Raw genomic sequence first — 8,082 nt, 5'->3', positions numbered from 1 at the left:
AAAGATAGGCATTAGACGTAGGTTCAAAATAACATTTGCATCAAGACCATGTAGCAGATGAACTCAAAAGGGATCTCAATACTTGCTTCAGATGAAAGTTCACTTCACAAGCACTTGGTTTCAGAAAAGTTGGCATTGGACAAGTCCTTTTGCATAGGTAGTGTTGCCTAAATCTAAATCCAATGTCTCAGAGAAAAACAACAGTCCACACAAAATATCTTTTAGGGTTTTGTGTTGTTACTATGTACATTCAGGTCAAAAGACCACAAACACAAACAAGTAGATACAATTACAAAATAATCAAAAGATATGGCTCAAATGAGCAAAGTGAAAATGACATTGAAGTAAACAAGTTAAATAGTATGAATAAAGGCTCAAAATTAAAGTGCATAAAAGTAAATGGCTTAAAATTAAATGTTAGTTGTTAATTGATAGAAGTTAGTGTTGCTTTTGCTTTTGTTTTGTTTAAGTCATTCTTTGGACAACACTCAACCCACTTGTCACAAGCATAGATCCTTGAACCAAGATATCTTCCAAAGGAAGGAAAAAAGGCCAAGTTTCCACACAATACCATGAAAGAGTGGAGACTTACAATCTCACTTACTAGAATGTTATGCCTTTTGTGTCAATAATTTAGCGTTATGTTAAGCAATCGTAGTTAGACTTATGTAGAAGTCACAACTATTTGAGGTTGGGCAATAGAAATTTTAGTGTTAATGCATGTTAGAGACATGGTATGATGAACTATGCTCATGAAACATACCACACACAAAAAGAATATGCAAAAGTGGAGGTCTAATCTCATCCATACTTATGTTGATTTTGCAATCAACTAGCCTTAGGATATAGAGATATCATAGGTCCATGACATGAATGAGAAAAGAATGGGATCAAGATGAAGAGGGAGGGGAAATAGAATCAACACAAATTGGTCAAAGGAGGACTTTTATCAAATTAATATCATTCATTCATTTCGGGAGATGAGATGTACATTTCATCAATCCCCTAAATCCAATTATTTTAACTCAACAAAGTCAAATCAACCTTGACCAAGGCCCAACAACGGAAGCCAAACTCAACAAGTCAATATCAAAAGCTCAACATAATTTATTTTAAAATTAAACAATAAAAATCAATTAAATAATGCATTAAATTAAATTATGGTTGAGCAAAATCCTAAAACCTCATCAAAACACCAAATAAATGGTCATGAGATTTATCATAAGTCAAACAAGGTCAAAGGACCTTGGAGAAAAAATTTCATAATTTTTGGGAACTTAAAAGTATTTTTAAACAATTAAAAATATTCACAAAATCAATTAAATCATGAAAAATATTAATAATGATCCAAAAAAATAATTTTAATTCAGGAAATGAAAGAGGAATTTATTAAAAAAAATTTGGTGAAACTCTCATATTTTTTGGATCAATATTAAAATTAATATGAATTAATGAAAATAAACCAAATAAAATAAAAATAAGAAAATAAGAAAAAACGTGGACCACTTGATCTCCCTCATTAATTGAGGTGGCAGATCAAGTGGCTGCTAGCGCGCGTTCCATCATGGTCACGAGTCAAAGTGATGTACAAATGGTAATCAGTTTCAACGCACGAGATTAGAATATTTAAATGGATCATATGGCTCAGATGAATGCCAACTCACCACCGGAGCCAAAGCTTTGGTCTCCTTCTCCGGCGAGCTTCACCGGCTTGGTTCATTCACAACCATCACCAAAATAAAAAAGGAGGACATGAATTTAAAGTAAAAATGCTCAAGAGCTCGAATTTGGCCTCAATTTCTCCTAACTCCAAGTATATTGAGAGATACAGGGAGTTGAATTTTGAGGTGCATGATCTGAGTTGCTTAGATTTGACCTCTAAGCAACTCAATCTTGTTGCTTATATTGGTAGGACTTCAGACAACCAAAGATCCAAGAGAACTATAGAGAATTTAGTGAGAATCGAAGAGATGAAAATTTCTGGAAAATACCTTCAATGCAGGTCTGTGTTCGGTTGATCTTGCTCTTGCTTGCTCTTGATCTTGTTCAGGACACTTGATGGAGTGGAATTGGATGGATAAGAAGCTCAGGACCCTTGGAGATTTGAATCTCAAAACAGTGAGATTCAAACTCAATTAAATTATCAAGATTATCCTTTGAAAGGAGAGGGTTTGAAGGTTTTGAATCAAAGTTGGCGCGTAGGATCCCCAATTCTGATGGCAAGGGGCTCTATTCATAGCCAAATGGATTGATATTTGCACACTTGAAATGGAATTCCAAAAATAGCAATGTACATTGCATGGGTGCATGGGCATGTACAGACCCATGTAATCACTTCTTCTAATCCATAGTTGAGTACAAGCATTGCTGAGATCATGTTGGAAAGCTATGCATTGGTGTATGTAAGTTCCAAGTTCAATTTGTGCAAAATGGTCACTCATGTTCAAGCCATGCGCAACTCACTCAAACCTTGTCCAAAATGGATGAAATTGGACTTTTTGGAAAGGCTAAATCAAGAGAAACAACTTTCATGTTAAACACTTTTTCATTTGAAGCTTGGATCATGATGAATTTTGAGGTGGAAGTTGGGAAAATCAAACATGTCAAAAAAAAATCTAAGTGTCAAGCCATATGTTCACTTATTCCACCTTGGCTAACTTTTTATGTGAGCTTCAAATGAGAAACATTTCTTCATCAAAGTTGTAGGCATCTCAAAGTACTTAAAAATTGTCACAAATTGGACCTCATTTGGATTTAATATGATGGAGTTATGCATTTTTGAAGTTGAGGAAAATCACTTGTTCAATGGCATTGGTCCAAAATGACCTATAATGTATCCTCATATCACATGCACATAAAAGTTGAATTTTCTCTTCCTCCAAACATAAAAATTGAAGTATACATCTTTAATTTGATTTTGCAACTTGGAAATATTTCATCTCATAAAAATTGAGCAAGTTATGACCTTGGGAAGTTGACCTCCAAATTTGGGTTTAGACAAAATGACCTATAATCGTTCACCATAGAAAATGACTTTCCAAGCAAAACCAGATCTAGACCTAAACATTAAAGTTGTTTGTAATGTCATTTAGAGTGACTTTGATCTTGGAATAATTTTCATATGATAAAAATTGTAGGAGATAGGGTCTAGGGAACCTCAGTTTTGGTCAGATGAATTCCTCTGGTCAACCACCATCAACCACCTTGCTAGCTTGCAATTCTCTTGACTTTTGGGACTCATGGGAGATCATATATGAATAAGATGATGAAACTTGAAGTATCCCTTTAGGTATTTGATCAATTGTTGAAGAAGCTTGTTGAAGAAGTCACATAAGATACCCAGATGAATTAGGGTTTCCAAGGCAAACCACCTCCAAACTCCTGATGATTTCTTGATCAAAATAACATGTGAAGCTCATGGGGATTAATATATGATTCTTAGAGCCATATTAAACCATTCTTAATTGAGCTCCTTGCAATGAGGGTCTTAAACCCTAGATGTGAGCTTGATAGATCAAAGGTGGGCACATGCCCTACCTACAAAAGAATTAGACAAATACAAAGACATATTTTTGGTATTTTGGTTAGTAAATGATAAAAATAGAAAGTATGATACAATCAAATGATGCTTGGTGACCTCTCCCAATGCAAACCCAATGAATGAGGGGTAAGGAGGATGCCAAGGTATGATCTCAATGCCAGTGCATATGATGAGATAGCATGAGGGATCTTAGGGTCAAAATTGGGGTCTTACAGTAACCCATATGCTTAAATTTCATTTAAACACGCCTTTGATTCTTCCTTTGGTTCCAAGGGCTTAAATAGTTAAGAGTCTAGTCATCATGAGATGACTTCTTCAAAGTCAGAACTTATTTTCTATGATCTGGACACTTGACAAAATAGTTAGAGTACAAAATTCTTCTTTCACATATTAAGCTTTGTTATCATAAAAATTCAAGGATAGTTGCAGAACCTAACTTATCCTAACAGGTGCAAAATAATTGAGATTTAAACGGCTGAAATATCTGAGTGATTCAAACGATTGATGTTGAAACTTGAATTATTCGAACCATTATGACTAAAACTATTGAGATTGAATATATAGTGAATGATGGAAAATAAAAATGATGGACAGAGATATCAAACTATTTAAATTTGAGAAATAATTTTGGGTTTTGAAGGTACGGAAATCTCATTAATTAGACATTTTAGAATTATTTGTTTTTCACTTCGAGAATTTAGGGATTAAGGGTTTCATTGAGATTTATTGATTTTTGATACAGATATCTCTTTTGAGAGCGAACTTCTTTTGGCTAATGAATTGAGTTTTTTTCAAACTACTGAGTATTAATCAAATTTGAACTATTAATGTTGAAACATTTCAGATTCAAACTATTGATGCTGAAAATTTGAGTGATTATAGCGAGCTATAACATTTGATTTTTTAACGGTTGAAACATTTACACGATTCAAACGATTGATGCTAAAACTTGAGTGATTTGAACTATTAAGACTAAAAATGATGAGATTGAAATCAGAGTGAATGGTGGAGAATGAAAAAGATGGATTAAAATTTCAAATAATTTAAATTTGAGAAAGAATTTTGGGTTTGAATATATTGAAATCTCATAAATTAAGGTTTTCAAATTATTATTTTTTTCACTTAGAGGGTTGAGGGATTTAGGGTTTCAATTAGAATCATTGTATTTAGATAGAGAGATAGCTTTTGAGAAAGAACTTTGTTTTTTTCTAATCTTTTAAGTTTTTTTAAACCACTAAGTTATAATCAAATTAGAACAATTGATGTTGAAATAATTGAGATTTGAACTATTGATGCTAAAATTTTGAGCAATTTGAGCGATGTGCAACAATTAAGATTTGAACAGCTGAAACATTTGAGTAATTCGAAAAATTGATGCTCAATTTGAGCGATTCGAATAATTAAGGATTAAACAATTGAGATTGAAAACTGGATCAATAATATAGAAGGAAAATGATGGATTTAGATATCAAATAATTTAAATTTGAGAAATAATTTGGTTTTGAATGTATGGAAATACAAGAAATTAATGATTTTGAATGATTTATTTTCCGCTTTGAGAGTTTAGGAATTTTGGGTTTCAGTGAGAATCATTGTTCTTAGTCACTTTTGAGAGACAACTTTGTTTTTTTGTTAAAGCTTTAAGTTTTTTTCAAACTACTGAGCAATAATCAGATTTGAACTATTGATGCTGAAACATTTGAGACTCGAACTATTGATGCTTAAACTTTGAGATTTTTGAGGGATGTGTAACAATTTAGATTTTTGAGGGATATGTAACAATTGAGATTTTTTCAAACTACTGGGAAATAATTGGATTTGAAATATTGATGTTGAATTATTTGAGATTAGAACTATTGATGTTGAAACTTTGAGCTATTTGAGCGAGCTTCAATAATTGAGATTTAAACTGCTGAAAAATTTAAGCGATCTGAATGATTGATGTTGAAACTTGAATGATTCAAATCCTTTAGGCTAAAATTGTTGAGTTTGAAATCATAGTGAATTATGGAGAATGAAAACGATGGATTGAGATATCAAACATTTTAAATTTGAGAAAGAATTTTGGATTTTGAATGTATGGAAATCTCATTAATTAGGCATTTTGAATCATTTGTTTTCCACTTTGAGAGTTTTGGGATTTATGATTTCTTAGAGAATTATCATTTGAGAGAGAGAGAGAGAGAGAGAGAGAGAGAGAGAGAGAGAGAGAGAGAGAGAGAGAGAGAGAGAGAGAGAGAGAGAGAGAGAGAGAGAGAGAGAGAGAGAGAGAGAGAGAGAGAGAGAGAGAGAGAGAGAGAGAGAGAGAGAGAGAACTATTTTATAGAGAACATTGTTTTTTCTAAGCTTTTAGAATTTTTCAAACTACTGAACGATAATGGAATTCAAACTATTAATGTTGAAACATTTGAGATTCGAACTATTGATACTGGAACTTTGAGCAATTTGAGCGAGCTGCAACAATTGTGATTTGAAGGGCTGAAACATTTGAGTGATTCAAACGATTGATGTTGAAACTTGAGTGATTTAAACCATTACGACTAGAATTGTTGAGATTGAAATCAGAGTGAATGATGGAGAATGAACACGATGCATTAATATAACAAATAATTTAAATTTTAGAAATAATTTTGGGGTATGGAAATTTTAGAAATTAGGGGTTTTGAATGATTTGTTTCCACTTACAGTTTAGGGATTTGGGGTTTCAATGAGAATCATTATTCTTAGATAAATAGATTACTTTTGAGATAGAACTTTGTTTTTCTTTCTAAAGCTTTGAGTTTACTTTCAAACTACTTAGTGATAATCAAATTCGAACTATTAATGATGAAACATTTGAGATTCGAACTATTGATGCTCAAACTTTGAGCGATTTGAGCGAGCTGCAACAATTGAGATTTGAATTGTTGAAACATAAGAGCAATTTGAATGATTGATGCTGAAACTGTTGAGATTGAAATTAGAGTGAATGATGGAGAATGGAAATGATGGATTGAGATATCAAACAATTTAAATTTGAGAAAGAATTTTAGGTCTTGAATGTATGGAAATCTCAGAAATTAGGGATTTTGAATTATTTGTTTTCCACTTAAGAGTTTAGGGATTTAGAGTTTTAGTGAGAATTATTGTTCTTAATCAGAGAGATCACTTTTGAGAGAGAACTTTATTTATTTTTTAATTAAAGCTCTGATTTTTGTAAAGCTACTGAGCAATGAACAGTTTCGAACTATTGATGATGAAACATTTGATATTCAAACTACAGGTGCTGAAATTTTAAGCGACATGACCGAGCTACATCACTTGAGATTTGAAGGGCTGAAACATTTCAGTCATTCGAACGTTTGATGTTGAAACTTGAGCAATTCGAAACTTTAAACCTGAAACTGTTGAGATTAAAATCTGAATGAATGATGGAATATCAAAATGATGGATTAAAATATCAAACAATTAGAATTTGAGGAATAATTTTGGGTTTTGAATGTATGGAAATCTCAAAAATTATGGATTTTCAGTTATTTGATTTCCACTTAGAGATTTTAAGATTCATGGCTATAGTATGTATTATTGAGCAATTCGAATGATTTATGCTAAAACTTGAGCAATTCGAACAGTTAAGGTAGAAGTTATTGAGATTGAAATCAGAGTGAATGATGGAGAATGAAAATGATGGATTGAGATATCAAACAATTTAAACTTGACAAAGAATTTTGGGATTTGAATGAATGGAAATCTCATAAATCGGGGATATTGAAGGATTTGTTTTCCACTTAGAGAGTTTATGGATTTAGGATTTCAGTGAGAATCATTATTCCTAAAAAGAGAGATCTCTTTTGAGAGATAACTTTTGATTTTTTTTAAAGCTTTGAGTGTTTTTTTTCAAACTATTGAGCGATAATAAGATTTAAACTATTGGTGCTAAAACATTTGAGATTTGAACTATTGATGCTGAAACTTTGAGATTTGAGTGAGCTGCAACTATTGAGATTTGAACGCCTAAAATATTTGAGCGATTCAAACTATTGATGTTTAAAACTTGAGTGATATGAACCATTAAGGCTAAAATAGTTGAGATTGAAATCATAGTCAATTATGGAGAATAAAACCAATGGATTAAGATATCAACCAATTTAAAATTGAGAAAGAATTTTGGGTTTTTAATGTATGTAAATCTTATAAATTAGGAATTTTGAATGATTTTTTTCCATTTATAGAGTTTAGGGGTTTAGGGTTTCAATTAGAATCATTGTTCTTAGATAGAGAGATCTCTTTTAAGATTGAACTTTGTTTTTTTTTTTTGCTAAACACTAAGCTTTTACTCAAACTACTAACTGATGATTGAATTCAAACTATTGCTGCTGAAAGATTTGAGATTCGAACTATTGATGCTGGAATTTTTAGTAATTTGAGCGAGTTGCGTTAATTGAAATTTGAACGGTTGAAACATTTGAGTGATTTGAACGATTGATGTTGAAACTTGAGCTTTTCGAACCATTAAACCTAAAACTGTTGAGATTGAAATCAAAATGAATGATGGAGAATGT

Source organism: Lathyrus oleraceus, chromosome 5 (assembly GCF_024323335.1).
Source record: "Lathyrus oleraceus cultivar Zhongwan6 chromosome 5, CAAS_Psat_ZW6_1.0, whole genome shotgun sequence".
Taxonomy (NCBI): Eukaryota; Viridiplantae; Streptophyta; class Magnoliopsida; order Fabales; family Fabaceae; genus Lathyrus; species Lathyrus oleraceus.
This window is presented reverse-complemented; position numbering follows the sequence as displayed.